Source organism: Pleurodeles waltl, chromosome 8, assembly GCF_031143425.1.
Source record: "Pleurodeles waltl isolate 20211129_DDA chromosome 8, aPleWal1.hap1.20221129, whole genome shotgun sequence".
Classification (NCBI taxonomy): Eukaryota; Metazoa; Chordata; class Amphibia; order Caudata; family Salamandridae; genus Pleurodeles; species Pleurodeles waltl.
Genome location: NC_090447.1, coordinates 50,608,843 through 50,627,404, shown reverse-complemented (window position 1 = coordinate 50,627,404; position 18,562 = coordinate 50,608,843). Strand labels below are relative to the sequence as shown.

At 47.2% G+C, this 18,562-nt stretch overlaps 1 protein-coding gene across 4 annotated transcripts in view; it reads left to right on the top strand.

The window, feature by feature from the left end:
* The window catches only part of LOC138249696 (ankyrin repeat domain-containing protein 50-like), a 307,510-nt gene that overhangs the window by 86,162 nt on the left and 202,786 nt on the right, over positions 1-18,562 (top strand). For all 4 annotated transcript variants that reach the window (XM_069203678.1, XM_069203681.1, XM_069203680.1 and 1 more), the window contains exon 2: positions 418-505. The gene's annotated coding sequence lies outside the window, so the exon portion shown is untranslated. The remainder of the gene's footprint in view (positions 1-417; positions 506-18,562) is intronic.

Below are 18,562 nucleotides of genomic sequence, written 5' to 3'. Positions count from 1 at the left end.
AATCCTCTCACTTTGAAGTCAGTGTGAGAAAAGTAAACAAGTGCCCTCGTAAGACAGCGCCTCGCATTTGACCCTGGTCTCTAAATGCACAGCAAATGTGACTGTGACGAGCTAAGTCAGAAAGGGAGCACTTGGAAGGATACTGTTAATAAGGTTTGGGGAAGGCAAGGGATGGTACAAACTCAAGATAGCCTAAATCAAAGAAAGCCAGCAAATTGATAGCAGGAAAATATGAGTTACAAACCAATGTGGGCAGTGGACAGAATGCATTCCTAGGTCAGCTTTCTGAATGACCCCAAGATGACTTTATCAAAACAGACAACTGCTCAGTTTGGGAGGCGGCACTCTTACAGAAATGGCTGCTTGCTTCTGTGCAATACCTGGTTCCCCCTAACACACATTTCTCTTTTGTCGCAGGTCTGGCTGCTGTCGTCTGATTGGATCCGTGTGCCTGAGCCCTGGGGTCATGCTACAGACTGCCATGCTGTGAGCTCTTCGTCGTGTGGTGAGCGCCTCTCATGTACTTCTGTTCACAGCCATGTCAGCTGCATGCGTCCTTTACTGCGCTAGTGAGCCTTTCCATGTGACTTACCTCTGTACAAGGGGCGCTGTGAGCCTTTCCATGTGACTTACCTCTGTACAAGGGGCACTCTGAGCCTTTTCATGTGACTTACCTCTGTACAAGGGGCGCTGTGAGCCCTTTCCATGTGACGTACCTCTGTACAAGGGGCACTGTGAGCCTTTTCATGTGACTTACCTCTGCACAAGGGGCGCTGTGAGCCCTTTCCTGTGACTTACCTCTGTACAAGGGGCGCTGTGAGCCTTTCCATGTGACTTACCTCTGTACAAGGGGCGCTGTGAGCCCTTTCCTGTGACTTACCTCTGCACAAGGGGCGCTGTGAGCCTTTCCATGTGACTTACCTCTGTACAAGGGGCGCTGTGAGCCCTTTCCTGTGACTTACCTCTGCACAAGGGGCGCTGTGAGCCTTTCCATGTGACTTACCACTGCACAAGGGGCGCTGTGAGCCTTTCCATGTGACTTACCACTGCACAAGGGGCGCTGTGAGCCTTTTCATGTGACTTACCTCTGTACAAGGGGCACTGTGAGCCCTTTCCTGTGACTTACCTCTGCACAAGGGGCGCTGTGAGCCCTTTCCTGTGACTTACCTCTGCACAAGGGGCGCTGTGAGCCTTTCCATGTGACTTACCTCTGCACAAGGGGCGCTGTGAGCCTTTTCATGTGACTTACCTCTGCACAAGGGGCGCTGTGAGCCCTTTCCTGTGACTTACCTCTGTACAAGGGGCGCTGTGAGCCTTTCCATGTGACTTACCACTGCACAAGGGGCGCTGTGAGCCTTTCCATGTGACTTACCTCTGCACAAGGGGCGCTGTGAGCCCTTTCCTGTGACTTACCTCTGCACAAGGGGCGCTGTGAGCCTTTCCATGTGACTTACCTCTGCACAAGGGGCGCTGTGAGCCTTTTCATGTGACTTACCTCTGCACAAGGGGCGCTGTGAGCCCTTTCCTGTGACTTACCTCTGTACAAGGGGCGCTGTGAGCCTTTTCATGTGACTTACCTCTGTACAAGGGGCGCTGTGAGCCCTTTCCTGTGACTTACCTCTGTACAAGGGGCGCTGTGAGCCTTTTCATGTGACTTACCTCTGTACAAGGGGCGCTGTGAGCCCTTTCCTGTGACTTACCTCTGTACAAGGGGCGCTGTGAGCCTTTTCATGTGACTTACCTCTGTACAAGGGGCGCTGTGAGCCCTTTCCTGTGACTTACCTCTGCACAAGGGGCGCTGTGAGCCTTTTCATGTGACTTACCTCTGTACAAGGGGCGCTGTGAGCCCTTTCCTGTGACTTACCTCTGCACAAGGGGCGCTGTGAGCCCTTTCCTATGACTTACCTCTGCACAAGGGGCGCTGTGAGCCTTTTCATGTGACTTACCACTGCACAAGGGGCGCTGTGAGCCCTTTCCTGTGACTTACCTCTGCACAAGGGGCGCTGTGAGCCTTTTCATGTGACTTACCACTGCACAAGGGGCGCTGTGAGCCCTTTCGTGTGACTTACCTCTGCACAAGGGGCGCTGTGAGCCCTTTCCTGTGACTTACCTCTGCACAAGGGGTGCTGTGAGCCCTGATCTGTTTTCTACCTTTGTAGAAGGTGAGAGACTGTTAGGGAAGCATGGGGCAGCTCAGCCAGTGCTTCGCCAAAGGTTCACTCTTTTTAATGGAAGTTTAAAGTAGAGCTATTTTTGTAGCGAATAAACAATTTTATTTTCATTTCTTGTGGGAGTGTTTTAAGTCAAGTAAAATAGTTTAATTTTAAAACATGGAAGTTTTTTTTATTTCACTTCTGTCTTGTATTCAGTGTAAATGGAGGGTGTATATCTTCAACAGGTATTAACAGCAGTAGAGCGCCTCCTCGTGGTGTGGATTTGCAGATACCGTGTCTGGACATTTTAGCAGAGTAGTGCCACATATTAAGGCAAGGGGGCGCACTCCTCTGACTCCTTATCCCCTGTGTATATCTTGGCAGTATTAGCTTGGTTTTAGAGAGTTAGAGGGGTTGGCCTGCTGTCTGGCCCAGACTCCGTGGCTATGCACAAGGGTCAGAGATCTGGGGGTCATGAATTTATGCTTCAGGCTGGACTTGTGGTGTTGATGAGCCCAGCCTGCTACTGTTCGGGGCAGTGCTTTTCAAGCTTTTTAGAACCAAGACCTAAATTTCAGAACGGCAAACTTTTTGTGACCCACCTACCTTTAATAGACGTGCAGAAGGGGCAATTTTTTAATGTAACTAAAGCATTGTGTGGTAGCGCACTGTTATTTACAGACACCACATTTTCTATTGAAATGGACACTAAATTTCCAGGGACATATGGCATTACTGATAAAACTACATTGCACGCAAATTACAATGGGGGTTATTCTAACTTTGGAGGAGGTGTTAATCCGTCCCAAAAGTGACGGAAAAGTGACGGATTTACCACCAGCCGTATTACGAGTCCATTATATCCTATGGAACTCGTAATACGGCTGGTGGTATATCCGTCACTTTACAGTCACTTTTGGGACGGATTAACACTCCTCCAAAGTTAGAATAACCCCCAATGTGTGTTATCGGGTTTAAGTGAATATTTATCATGTGTGCGCCACCAAGTAAAGTGTCTTGATTTGTTTTGATCCTTTTAAAAGCTTTATTTCCATCACATTTCAGAATTACACAAACACATGCTTAATTTTTGCTTTCCTAACTGCTGAATCCGTACAGTTCACTTACACGTATTTACATTTTGTTGTGTCATAATAAAATGACATGCTACTGCTTTTCCTGTCACACTCCCACCAAAAAATGGCTCGCGCCCCACGGTGTAGGAAACACTGGTCTGATGATGTTTTTAGGTGACTTGTGTGAGCTATGCTAGTCCCTGAGTGGCCTTGTACCCACACTCTCATAATAGTTGGCAATAGTTTGTGCCTTTCCTAGGCCTGGTATAGAGTGAAGGGTTAAATGAGCATCATTTGCATTACCCGTGTGGGATCTCAGAATGCTGGTGTGCAGTGTGAGGGCCATAGTGCAAATTATCCTTCCCTCCGACTGCATGCTGTAGTACGGAGAACAAGAGGGTGTGTGCTGAACAGAGGTAGGCTCATTCTGTAATGTATAGTGAATGAGGGGTTGTAAGCAATAAAGCATTACTGGAAGCCTGACCCTCCTCCAGCTACAGCCCAGGTTGTCCCGTTGTTCTACCAGTGCCCTGTTTCACCACAGTTGTGTGTATTGTTTTACAGAGTGTTGTATTTCTTGTGCATTCTGCTGATGGTATCAAACCAGAGGGCAACCTCATTGACATTACCAAAAGTGGATCATCACCTGTTGAAAAGGTTCTTGAAGGATATTTTTGAGCCATAGTGAACATTACGCCAGATTTGTACAAGTGTTCACCATTTCAATCGAACCCCTAAGATGTCCTGTATGCACAAAAGAGTATTTTATATGGTTTAAAAACAGGGTGATGCCTTTCAGAAAGTTAAGAACACGATTATGTTGACACCTGCCTTACAACCTTTAACTGGGGTAGGGAAGTCTTCTGTAACTTTTATTGCAAGCTCTTCGGGTTTAGAGGCTGTGTTAACACAATGGCACCAAAGGCAAGGAATAAATACACCATTTCTTTCATTTCACGCACACCTAAAGGTTCCAAAAAACAGTACAGCACTATTGAACGGAGGCTCTTGCATGTGCATGGTCCATGGAAAAGTTTTAAAAAAATACCTTTGGGGCAATGGTTTTGCTCTCGTTACTGATCACAAACCTCTGTTGTACTTAACAAGTCTTGATGGCACTTAGCCTCCTCAAGGCTCATGAGAGTATTGTCTAGTTTGCAGGAATGCCACTTTGATATTAAAAATATTTCGGGCACTATAAATGGCAGGGCAGACTGCCTCTCACATTTGCCATTAGTACATCTTCCAGATGAGAATGATGATTCAGATATGGAGTGTGTAAGGTCTGCTGTAGATGTCTCTCTTCTCACCGTAGGATGCACTTGTGGAGATAAGTGTTTGAGGGCTTATGAGCATGATACTGTCTTAAGGGAACTTACAACATTTTGGGGGAATGTGTGGCCACCAGTTAGAAACATGATCCAATCAATTGCCCCTTTCAAACAAATATCTTCAGAGTAATCCATGTAAAATTGAATTGTGACCAGACAAGAATTATTTAATCCACCCGAGAGCTTGAAGAATAAGTGAATTCATATTGCTCATAGTCACCATTCAGGAATGTTAGACACACAAACTCTTGAGGGAACATTACTGGTCGCCTAGCATGGATGCTTGTGGGAGAGTTTATTGGTGAGTGCCAACAGTATGTGTTGTCTGACCAGCACTGGAAGGTCAACATACAAAATACTTGTTATGATCCTTTACCTACACAGGATGGCGAACATTTGCAAGTGATTCTGTTGGACCACTTAACATTTCACCACATAATGTTATTTTAATTGTGCTTAGTGACTATTAAAAACTGTGGTGATGTGGCTTTGTAGCTATGCCTAGTACCACAAATGTAACTGAACGTTTAGAAGAGCAGAACTTTTATTAGTTTCTAATAATGGTACTCATTTCACAAAAAGACAAATATCAGAAATCTTGCGAAACTTTGGTATAAACGATGGAAAGATGGCCTCCTATTTCCCTGTGGTAACTGTTTCGTTCAGCGATCTGATACCTTTTGAAGGAAGGCATATAAACAGCTGTATCCTCTAGAGCAGATGCCATCAAATATCTGAAAGAAAAAAAAGAAGTTATTTAATCACTGCACGCACAATCACTTTTTTCGCCGTTTTTTTTTCTTAGAAGAGAGGTCGGTACACATCAGCGGTCAGAAAAAAATGGAGAACTGCTATATAGACAAATAATGGAAGACATTATTAGTGTGAATGAGGCTGCGTGAGAAGTAAGTGTTTTTGAGAACAAAATACTTGATCAGCATTTGGGCTGTATGAATATGTGCAAAACAAGAGAACTCCATGTTAGTGATTGGGGTTTAATTAAAACACTTACAGAGTTCCAAAGGGTGCTTCCGGTTTTTCAGAGCCTGTGTTATTGATGCCTGTTCCTCACTGTGCTGTGTTGTTTGAAAGATCTGGGGTCGCATCACAGGGGAGCATGCCAGTCTACCAGTCAAATGAAAAGATTATTTAATGCATTGATTTTGTTTTCTGTCCTCATAGTTTAGTTCCAATTTTTTATGCTTTTGATATTTTTGTGGAAAGAGGTGTTGTTTTGTGTGTGTGTGTGCTTTTTTTTTGTTTTTTTTTGCAACATTTATTGATTGAAGGTTTAGCAATAACTAGCCACTTTGATACAGAATACGTCCCCTTAGGCCCTGGAAGACAGGTGATACAAATAATTACTGACGCGTGCAGGGTACGGTATGTCCGGGTAACCTGGAAAAGTCAGAGCAGTAGAACATCCCAGGACCACAGGTCAGTGTCCAAGCTGCCACGGTCTGTTATGCCCAGACTCTTTGTACATGGGGGGGGGGTCTGTACTCTGTATATTGCACCACCCTGGTAAACCAGAAGGACAATGCGGGAAGAGGTGGGGTGGCACTGTGGGAAGAGGTGAGGTAGCGGGGGGACACAGGGAGGTTGTGTGCATTATGTTACAGTGTGTTCTATTTGTCATGCATTCTCTTGTGGTCCCACTGTTATCTTGCAGTCTTGCTTTGACTTCTATCTGGACAGCAGTCTTACTCCTGGCTGAAGCCTGCCTTCATGGGCCTTAAGTTTAGATTACAACTTTCTTTGCAATAAAGTGTTTCTTTCTAAATGAAGAGTCTCTCCTTCCCTACATTATAACACCCATCAAGCCCCTCACTTTGGAACATTGTTCTAGATAGGGGTTGGGGGTGCTCTTGTGTCTTGTGTTCAGGTTACGAGTCTGTATCTGGTATTCTGAAGGTCACTGCTGGGGGTTTGGTTCAGCTTGGCAGTATTGGGGTTTTACGCTTGGGAGAAACTCACTGGACCACCTTTCTCACATGTGAACCCCATGTAGGGTTCAAAGCCTGAGTACATCTTAGCCACTTCTGCATCTCACATCTTGGTAGACATTTGGGGTACCTTACATCTCACAATGATCCCCATTAGATGACTGCCATCTGGTTGTGGCAGAAAGGGCCAGCGTGTGTGAATGCGCCATCTTAGCATGAATCTGTGCTCCCAGGTGACATCAGCTGTGATGGAAGCAGCAGACGCGGGGTGGCGGAACGAGAACTTCTCCATGGTCTCCTTTCGTGGTAGCCATCTTCAGATTATAACGCATTTCGTACCTTCACACAAACAAAACGAACAGATCAAACCATCTTGCATTCATCTAGAACAACACACAAATGCTTTCCGGCCGGCTGCCTCGCGTCACTCTCACCACCACCAGCAAAGCTGTCCCACAGCTTTCACACAGCCAGTCACACCATAACTAGGTCTAGCTGTTTCCAGTTAACGTGAGAAATTAGTAAACAAATGATAAGGCTGTCTAGCCACGCCCATCCAACAAAATAAAAACAACTCACAGATGAATGAACCTTCTCATCTACCATTGGTACTCAGTGTAACCATACAACTGAAGCTAGGGGTCAAACTTCACACCACAATTTGGACACAGCATCTTTGTAAGGTGCATAATTATAGTTGTATTGCCTTTGCCACATAAACCATAATCGGCCACATAATCTGCAGATTTTAACCAAAACAAATTCTAGCTCAAACGGTCCAAAAGTTACTAGTGGCTTATGTAAAGCTGGACTGGTCACAATTCTGTTCCTTATAACAATATTTGGCAGTTAAACCGGTACTAATGAGGTGGTACCAATGCCAGACAGTATTACCAAGTTCAAACAAGCATTTGCAATGCAATAGTTCTCGCATTTTCTTGAGTTAGAGCTATTGGCATTGTAAATTCAGAACTGGACATTTCTTGCCACATAAATTGGTCAAACCTGCATCATAATTTTGTCTTTTCCTGCAAGGTTTTGGTGGTCACTGGCGGCTACTGACATCAGAAATCACAAGCCCTTCAGGGTACTTGAGAAGATGACTGTACTACTTCGAGTTGTGTAAGCGTCTGAACAGAAAGTGGAAAAAAAGGCTGGAAAAGTATTTTCTTTTTATGTTAACGGAATGAAGTCTTTCAAGCGTTCTTGCCTTGCATTCAACAAAGCTCTATTGAAGTTAACAATAGCAGAGAGAGAGCGAACGCCCCAGCTAAACATTTAGACACTGGGAGTTTCTTTTGTAAAATAAGCCTATTTTAATGTTACATAAAGACGCACAAAAATAAGATTACTTCAGGATTAAATCAACCCGCGTGCGCTGGGTTGTACTGAAAGAACATTAATCAACAGACACTGGGCAGTGGTAAAATAACATTAAAAAAGCAAAGCGTAGGAGCTACCTTTTATTAAAGATTTAATGGTGGAGCAAATGTTCCAGGAGCCAGAGGTAAACAAGGATAGCACTGGAAGAAAGCCAAAACAAATGTTAGCGACATGGGAGGAGGTGGAAGGAATGGAATGCTGCAATAAAACGCAAGCAGCTGCCAGCCTAAAACACACAGAGTGAAAAGGCAGCAACAAAGAAATGACAAAAGTAGTCCGTCACAGCAACAGATAAAGAAACCAAAGTGGAATAATACAGTAGTTAGTCACTGCTCTGAAACAGAAAAAGGAGGGAGAAAAAGGCAGAACTGACCACTGGTGAGCAAGAATTTTTAAAGGACACTGCAACCAACAAATGAAATCGCTTTAAGCCATAAGAAGTATACTGAAAGTTTACATGAGGTCGAACGCTTACGCTCGACCTAATAAGCCATAAGAAGTATACTAAAACTATGCATGACGTCGAATGCTTACGCTCAACCAAAAAATGCTGAAGTAATACTATTACAAAATGTGCCGCGCTAAGCAGCATAATTTGCCTTTCCTTGATGCATAAATCACTCAACCCTGCCACATAATTTGTCCCACTCTAGCCGCATACTTCCAGTTGCCGTGCCAATTGTCAAGCCCTGCTGCACTTGCTGAGATAGATTTACAAGTTGGAGATACTTTGTGCTGCATCCTTGAGAGGGAGCATATTCTGCCTTTTATTGGCTCTCCGAGGTGGCTTCTGTCCTCGACAGGAACTGAGGGCATCAGTCCTCACCCGCCCCGAAGCAGTTGTTTTCTGTATGGGCCGTACATTGTTCAGTTCAGCTGTTATGCATGTCTAAAGGATGATTTGCAGACCTTGTTCAGTGGCAACACAGTACTTTTGGAGCCAATATAGGCAGCTGCCTTACTGCGTCTTCACATGAACCGACAGAATTTCCCCAGACTGCGACATGTGTCCTAAATTAGGCCTGGTTGTTGTGTGAGTGGGCTCAAATGGCAAAATTTCATTTTGCTTGGGAGCTACAAACATCCTTGCAGTAGAAATGTTTTTCAGAGTTACCTCTGGCAGGAAGTACCTATATCCCTCCTGTTCTTCCTGGCATAAGAAGGCCTCTAATTCACCAGAAGGGTGCCACACCTCTGTGCATGATTTCAGAGCAGCCCATCTTTTCTGTCCCTGTGCCCTCTTGTGTTAATACAACAAACGCCTGCTGTCCCTCTGCGTATCATCCTGCAGAACTCCTCTGTCCTTCATCCTACTCGCATTACTCCAGTATATGTTCCCAGTCCCTGTGTCCCTCATGTATTATCCTAGCAGAAGGCACCTTCTTGTGTACTCCAGCTATTACCCTAGCAGAAGTCTGATGTCACTAGGCCCCTGCTGTGATAATACGTAGGGACACGGGGACAGTGTACTTCTGCTGGAGTAGAGTGAACGTCTCGTAGAGTAATATGTGCAGAGACAGATTCATTTCCTGGGGTAACACCAGTGGGCAAAAAGACAACAGACCTTTATTTATGTAATACATGAGGACACAGAGACAGCACACATCTGCTGGACTAACACAAATAGGCACAAGAACAGAGGGCACCGGGTTTCACCCTAGCAGAAGTCTGCTGTCCCTTTGTCCCCCAGGTATAAACCTAGCAGAAGTTTGCTGTCCCTGTGTCCCCCAGATATTACCTAGCAGAAGTATGCTGTCCCAGTGTCAGCCAGATGTTAACCTAGCAGACGTCTGCTGTCCCTGTGTCCCCTGCGTATTACCATAGCAGAAGTCTGCTGTCCTTATGTCCCACAGGTATTACCCAAGCACAAGTCTGCTATCCGTGTGTCCCCAGGTATTAACTTAGCAGAAGTCTGCTGTTCCTGTCTCCCATGGATATTACCATAGTAGAAGTATGCGGTACCTGTGTCCCCTGCATATTACCATAGCAGAAGTCTGCTGTCCCTGTGTCCCATGGGTACTACCCAAGCAGAAGCCTGCTATCCGTGTGCCCCCAGGTACTAACTTAGCAGAAGTATGCTGTACCTGTGTCCCCTCCGTATTACCATAGCAGAAGTCTGCTGTACCTGTGTCCCCTATGTAGTACCCTAGCAGAAGTATGCTGTCACTGTGTCCCTGAGGTATTAGTGCAGAAGACGTCTGCTGTCCCCGTCTCCCCTGGTTATTACCTTAGCAGATGTATGCTGCCCCTATGTCTCTCAGGTATTAGTGCAGCATACGCCTGCTGTCCCTGAGCCATGCAGGTGATACCCTAACAGAATTAAGCTGTCCCTGTGTCACTCTGGTATTAGTGCAGCAGAAATCTACTGTCCCCGTGTCCCTGGGTATTACCCTAGCAGAAATACGCTGTCCCTGTGTCCCTGGTTGTTAACCTAGCAGAAGTCTGCTGTCCCTGTGTTGCCCAGATATTACCTTAGCAGAAGTATCCTGTCCCATGTTTCCCATAAGTATTAGGGAAGAAGTCTGCTGTCCCTGTGTCCTCCAGGTATTACCACAGCAGAAATATGTTTTCCCTTGTCTCTCGGGTATTACCCCAGCAGACGTCCACTGTCCCTAAGGTATTACCCAAGCAGAAGTATGTTGTCCCTGTGTCTCTCAGGTATTAGTGCAGCAGAAGTCTGCTGTTGCTGTGTCCCCCAGGTATTACCCTAGCAGAAGTCTGCTGTCCCTGTGTGTCCCTGGTAATACCCTAGCAGAAGTCTGCTGTTCCCATGTCCCCCAGGTATTACTTTAGCAGATGTCTGCTATCCCTGTGTCCCACAGGTATTACCCTAGCAGAAGTCTGCTGTCTCAGTGTCCCCTGGGTATTACCCTAGCAGAAGTCTCCTGTGTCTGTGTCTCCCGGGTATTACCCCAGCAGAAATCTGCTGTCCCTGTGTCCCCCAGGTATTACTCTAGCAGACGTATGCTATCCCTGTGTCCCTCGAGTATTAGTCCAACAGAAGTCTACTGTCACTGTGCCCCCTCAGGTATTAGTGCAGCAAATGCCTGCTATCCTTGTGATTCCTGGGTATTAGTGCAGCAGAGGTCTGCTGTCTTTGTGTCCCCAGGTATTACCCTAGCATATGTCTGCTGTCCCTGTGACCCCTGGGTATTACCCTAGCAGAAGTATGCGGTTCCTGTGTCCCTTGGGTATTAGTGTAGCAGAATTCTGCTGTCCCTGTGTCTCCCTGGTTGTTACCCTAGCAGAAGTATGTTGTCCTTAAGGTATTCCTGCAGCAGACGTCTGCTGTCCCTGTATCCCTCTGGTGTTACCTTAGCAGAAGTCTGCTGTCCCTGTATCGCCTGGTTATTACCCCAGCAGACATATGCTGTCCTTGTGTCCCTCAGGTATTAGTGCAGCAGAAGTCTGCTCTCCCTGTGTCCCCCACGTATTACCCTAGCACAGTGCTTAATTTGTGCTTGTTGTTTCTGGTGCGAGGCACTGGCACTTATTTTTTAGGGTGGGCACTTATTTTATTGCCTCAAACATTTGCTGCGAGCAAAAGACACATATGGGAAAGACGGAGGAAGAGAAGAACAAAAATATGTCACAATGGGAGAAAGCAGAAAGCTGCAAGAGTGAGCTGAAGGACAGGGGGTGGCTTTAAATGGATTGAATAGGCTTGAGATGACTTCAGGATTATGTTGCCTCAGTATTCCGTGTTCGAACATTTAATTGCAGCAGCCATGTGTTTAATAGGAGGGCTTTGGGCACAGGCACGTTTTTATTTACAAATTAAGCACTGCCCTAGCAGACATCTGCTGTCCCTTTGTCCCCCTGGTACTACCCTAGTAGGCATCTGCTGTCTCTGTGTTCCCCAGGTATTACCCTAGCTGACATCTGCTCTCCCTGTGTCGCCTGGGTATTACCCTAAAATAAGTATGCTGTCCCTGTTGTCCCCCAGGAATTACCCCAGCAGCGGTATGCTATTCCTGTGTGTCTCGGGTATTAGTGCAGCAGAAGTCTGCTGTCCTTGTTCCGTCCAGGTATTACCCTAACAGACGTCTGCTGTACCTGTGTCCCCTGGGTGTTACCGTAGCAGAAGTCTGCTGTTCTGTGTCCCCGTGTATTACCCTAGCAGAAGTAAGCTGTCCCTCTGGTATTACCCCAGCAGATGTGTGCTGTCCCTGTGTTTCTCGGTATTATTAGTGCAACAGAAGTCTGCTGTTCCTGTGCCCCTTAGTATTACCCCAGCAGATGTCTGCTATCCCTGTGTCCCCTGGGTATTACCATAGCAGAAGAATGCTGCCCCTGTGTCCCTCGGGTATTAGTGCAACAGAAGTCTGCTGTCCCTTTGTCCCCAGGCATTACCCTTGCAGACGTCGGCTGTCCCTGTGTCCCCCAGTGTTTACCCTAGCAGGCATCTGCTGTCCCTGTGTCTTTTGGGTATTACAGTAGCATATGTCTGCTGTCACTGTTTCCCCTAGGGGTTACCCTAGCAGAAGCCTGCTGTCCCTGTGTCACATGTGTATTACCCTAGCAGAAGTCTACTGTGTCTGTGTCCCCCGGGTATTACCCCTGCAGAAATCTGCTTTCCCTATATGCCCCAAGTGTTACCCTAGCAGGCATATGCTGTCACTGTGTCCTTCGGGGATTAGTGCAGCAGTTGTCTGCTGTCCCTGTGTCCCTCAGGTATTAGTGCAGCAGAGGTCTGCTGTCCCTGTGTCTCTCAGGTATTAGTGCAGCAGAAATCTGTTTTCCCTGTGTCCCCCAGGCATTACCATAGCATACGCTGCTGTCCCTGTGTCCCCTGGGTAATACCCTAGCAGAAGTATGCTTATCCTTGGGTATTAGTACAGCAGAAGTCTGCTATGCCTGTGTTTCTGAGTATGCGGTCACTGTGTCCCTCAGGTGTTAGTGCATCAGAAATCTGCTGTCCCTGTGCCCAGTGGATATTACTCTGGCAAACGTATGCTGTCCATGTGTCTCAAAGGTATACCTGCAGCAGGCATCTGCTGTCCCTGTGTTCCCCAAGTATTACCCTAGCAGATGTCTGCTGTCCCTGTGTCACCTGGGTATTAACCCTAGCAGAGGTAAGCTATCCTTGTGTTCCCCACGTATTACCCCAGCAGAGGTATGCTGTCCCTGTGTATCTCAGATATTAGTGCAGCAGAAGTCTGCTGTCCTTGTGTCCTCCAGGTATTACCCCAGCAGAAGTCTGCTGTCCTTGTGCCCCCTGTGTATTACAGTAGCAGAGGTCTACTGTCCGTGTCCCCCGGTTATCACCCCAGTGGAAGTATGCTGTCTCTGAGGAATTAGTGCAGCAGATGTCTGCTGTCCCTGTGTCCCCTAAGTATTACCCTAGCAGAACTATGCTGTCCCTGTGTCCCTCGGGTATTCGTGCAGTAGAGGTCTTCCATCCCCAGGTCCCCTAAGTTTTACTGTAGCAGAAGAATGCTGTCCTTGTGTCCCTAAGGTATTCCCGCAGCAGATGTCTGCTGTCCCTGTGTCCTCCAGTTATTACCCTTGCACAAGTCTGGTGTCCCTGAGTCCCCAGGTATTACACCAGCAGAAGTCTACTGCCCCTGTGTCTCCCAGATATTACCCTAGCAGACTTCTATGCTCCCTGTGTCCCCCGGGTATTTCCCTCGTTGAATTCAGCTGTCTCTGTGTCCCTGCGTATTTACCTGGCAGAAGTCTGCTGTCCCTATGTCCCCCCTGTATTACCCTAGCAGAAATCTGCTGTCCCTTTGTCCCCCTTGTATTACCCTAGCAGAAATCTGCTGTCCCTTGGTCCCCCAGGTATCACCCTCGCAGACGTCTGCTGTCCTTGTGTCCCCATGGGTACTACCCTAGCAGAAATTTGATGACCCTGTGTTCCTAGGGTATTAGTGCAGCAGAAGTCTCTTGTCCCTGTGTCCCCCGGATATTACCCTAGCAGAAGTCTGCTGGCCCTGTGTCCCCTGGTACTAACCTAGTAGAAGTCTGCTGTCTGTGTCTTCCCCCACCCCTGATATAACCCTAGCAGAGGTCTGCAGTCCTTGTGTCCCCCAGATATTACCCTAGCAGACGTCTGTGTCCTTCCAGGTAGAATACTAGCAGATGTATGCTGTCCCTGTGTCTCTCAGATATTAGTGCAGCAGAAGTCTGCTGTCCCTGTGTCCCCTGGTATTCCCCTAGCAGAAGTCTGCTGTCCTTGGGTCCTCAGGTATTAGCCTAGCAGAAGTCTGCTGCACCCGTATTGCCCCCAGGTATTATCCCAGCAGAAGTCTGCTGTCCCTGTGTCCCCCTGTGTTACCCTATCAGAAGTCTGCTGACCATGTGTCCCCCAGTTACTAACCTAGCAGAAGGCTGCTGTCCGTGTCCCCCCGCCCACCACCCCATATTATTACCCTAGCAGAAGTCTGCTGTCCCTCTGTCCCCCAGGTATTACCCTAGCAGATGTATGCTGTTCCTGTGTCTCTCAGATATTAGTGCATCAGAAGTCTGCTGTCCCTGTCTCCGCCGGGTATTACTGTAGCAGAAGTCTGCTGCCCCTGTATCCCCCCTTTCCAGGTATTATCCTAGCAGACGTCTGCTGTCCCTGTGTCCTCCGGGTACTACCCTTGCAGAAGTATGCTGTCCCTGTGTGCCTCAGGTATTAGTGGAGCAGTAGACTGCTGTCCTGGTGTCACCTGGGTATAACCCTGGCAGAATTTGCTGCTCCTTACTCATTCGGGTATTAGTGCAGGTGAGTCTGCTGTGCTGTGTTACCGGGTACTACCCTTGCAGAAGTATGCAATCCCTGTGTTCCTCTGGTATCAGTGCAGCAGATGTCTGCTGTCTCCATGTCCTCTGGATATTGCCCTAGCAGAAGTCTCCTATCCCTGTGGCCCTGGGCATTACGCTAGCAGAAGTGTCTCTCTGTCCCGTATATTAAGTAAGTGTTGCTGGCTCTAGTGGATCAATCCAGCGTAAATGTACCCTCCTTCTGTTACTCCAGGTGACCGACCACCCTTCAGTCTCATGCATTACTGTAGCAGGAGTGGGTCCAGCTCAGAGTCCCTCTGCATTAGCCCTGCAAGAGTCTTTAACTGTGTGCCAAGGTGTTACTGGACTAGAGGCCTGCTCTGGCTGTGCGCATGTGTATTACACCAGCAAAGGTGCTCTCCCCTTTTATTACTCATGTTGAGGCCACCTGTCCCTCAGCCCTCTAGCATTTCCCCAACTGAAGTCCCCTGCTCCTCTGTTCCATGTATTACTCCAGCTGAGGCCCACTGTCCCCTGTCCCTTGCGTTACTCTAGCAAGGCCCCTGTCCCTTTTGTATTACTCTGGGTCGGACCACCTGCCCCTCAGCCCTCTTGTATTACTCCAGCTGAGACCCACTGCCCCCATACTTTGGATTCTCCAGATGAAACCTGTTTTTTCAGGATCCATATCTTTGAGGCAGAAGAAGCCTCTTTCCTGTTGCTGACGTCAGCACTGCGTCTCCTCTTCCCCTCTCACCCCACCATTGATGACTTTTAAAGTCCAAGAATGCACAATTGCACTGTGTCTTAGAGGTTAGTTTGGAGAAGAGAAGGTGTTAATTGGTTGTGGTATGTATAGAGCTATGAAGCACTGTGCTGGTAGTTATGAAACCCAGTAGGGAAGTAGGAAAGCTTCACACTACTGTAGATTGGTAATGGCTGTTCTGCTCCAGCGCTTGGATGCCCTTTGGGACCTTGAGCGCTATGCAAAAAGAGCTGATGTAGGACAGTTTCTTCCTAGATGGATGCCATCTTGTATTACTCCAGCTGAAGCCCTCTGTCCCTCTCCCTCTTGTATTACTCCAGCTGAAGCCCTCTGTCCCTCTCCCTCTTGTATTATTCCTGCTGAAGCCTTCCACTGTAGCATTACTCGCTCTCTCTGGATCAGACATACTTTACATTTCAAAGGCTTTTTTTTATTTGCCTATAACTTTTGACACCATGGACGGATTTCTCTGAAATCACTAGGTTAGCTAGTGAGCAGGAGATAAGAATGGCCATGCTTTTCCTCACCACCATGCATTCAGACGCACACTGAGGGCTTTGAACATACTCTACATCACTGAATCAGTGACACACCAGTGAGGTGAAAGGCACAGTGTTGTAGTCAGACAGGGACATGTGTTCACCCCTTCACTTGCTCAGACACATACTGAGAGACCTGAGCCTGCTCTCTGTCATCGATTCACTAATGGAGTGAAAGGCACCATGACGTAATCAGATTCACACACAGGCATGTGTGTTTGACCCCTTCACTCATTCAAATGCACACTGAGGTGTAGACTGGGGATCAGGAACTTCCTTGCTGTCACTGATTTAGGGACAAACCAATGGAATAAAAGACTTAGTCACTCATAGGGATGCATGTTCATCCACCACCACTCACTCAGACATACTCCTAACCTTTTGATGCACATATCATTGTTGCTGACAGCCGGGTGTGAACTCTGGTCACTCCCATGGCATGTGTTGTGGGACTATCAGCTTTGGAGTCTCTCCTGCTGTGACAGACAGCCTCAAGAGGAAGAAGAGTGTACACTTCAAAAGAAGCAGAACCCCAACATAAAGCTTCAAAAACCCAGACCATAAGTCAGATTTGGTGTCTGGAAATAGACTATGAGAAGGGGAGGTTGAGACCCCAAAGATTTTTCCTCTGCCAAGTAGTCAGACTGGCTGTGAGAAGGAGGAAGCTCTGCACAGCTTCTGCCTGTGACCAGGACTGGTGTCAAAGGCCTGCCAGTCTCCCTGCTGGGTGAGAGGACATCACCGAAGGAAACCAAGACCACTTGCTCTGGAGCACCCGCGCCTGCTGCTTGCCAAGACCAGTGTGCCCACTAAGGACGAGGAGAGCATTGGAGGGAGCGAGGTCCAGTGGGGAGCCCAGCCAAGCGGACTCCCGGTGAGGTACCAGGAGGATGCCGCTGCACTCATCGGGTTGTTGTCTGTGTGCAGGTTCAAGTTGGTGACCCCTGTATGCTAGGAGGAGGCTGTCGTTAAGACAGCCATGAGCACAGTACCGTGTGGGACAAAGTGAAGCCATGTGGCACCTGAATGCCAGGAAGGGCCACCTTAGTATCTACTACTGTGTGATGATGGATGCCGTCTTGGCCAGTCTAGTTATGGCAACCTCATATGCCAGGAGAGGCAGTCAATACCTAAGTGGTTGTGAGGATCGGGCCGTTGGGTGAGTAATCTGAGCCATGACCAATGGGTTACCACGCAGCAATGAGAATTGAGCCAGAACTCTCCCTGGGAAACTGAGGAAGAGGCTGTGTGTGCATCGCTGCACCACTGGTATCCCAGCCTGGAGCACAGAAATCCAGTCAACCTCCAAACCCCCCTTGTGTGGGAAGATCAAGATTGACATTGCAGGAGGAGCACAGGAGCAACTCTGATTACTGCTTTAACTGGCTGCGTATGCTCAGGAGACAGCCAAGTGCATCCAACTCACCACGCAGTAGTGGGAATGCCACAGTCTGGGCAATCACTGGGGCATTGCAAGCCTCCTAGCTGCTGGAGCGGGTAAGACTGGTTACTGGCCTATCGGGCCCTGGGCGATCTTGCTGCTTAAGGTGCTGCAGCACTATAGACATTTTTTTACTATTACCTAGGAGTTAAAGGGGGACTGTTGACTAAGGCCTCCTAGTGAGCATTCCCTGGTTTCAGCCACCAGTAAATGGGGAATAACCCCGACCACTTTACAAGGAAGAGGGAGGGACAGGAATTTGCATAACATTAGAGACCCGACCTCAAGTGGATTGTGTTACTGCTTACGAATGTTATTCATTCTTTGACTGTGCAGAGCTAGAAATAAAATATTTTTCATACAAAAACAAGTATTTCACTGAACACTGATTTATTGACATTGCTGGTTGCATTTTGGGTTATGAGCCGCGTTCAGGGACCTGTATCTACACTACTCCCACCCACCCCGATGGAGCCTTTGACGGCTTGTACACAGCTACCACTGAGCGTCAAGGGCAGTGGTACTTGGTCCAGTTGCACAGGATCCTTGGTAGGCCGGGCCCCGGGACATCAAGAATAAATGGCCTCAACCACCATGGTTTGCTTCAGTAGCACCTGCATGCCCCATTGCCCTAGGATAGTGGTTCTCACAATAACCATGCCTCTAACAACATCCAAGTGTGAAAAGGTAAGAACTGAAGCACTGAGGGGCGGGCATAGTACAAGTACTTGCATCTGCCTGTTCCTGTTTCTGTATCTCTGCGCCTTATTGTGACTTGTTGTGTCACCAGACTAATGCTAGCCTCTGCAAGTTTATGCATTGGTGAACTCTTTACAAGGAGAAGGGCCCTACAAGTATCTTATAACCTATTTCTGTACATGTCTCAATAAAGAAAAACAAAGTAGCAATACTACTTATCAAATGAATAGTAATGCAATCTTGATAGACTGATGAGAACATAGATTTAAACTTTAAAACAGATGAAGAAGATAATGTAAAAGAAATCCATTACTAAACAAGACCAAATAAAATACATCACAGAATTAAGAGAAAAGAAAATAAGCAACTGATGTTACTTAGTGCGCTTTCATTTCCGAATAGTGAACTTCTGTACATACTTACACGTACATTGTTCTTTGAGTCACTATTTAATCAAAAATCTTATTCTTTTTGTCCACAAAATGTCTAATAACAACATATAACTCCAACTTCAGTC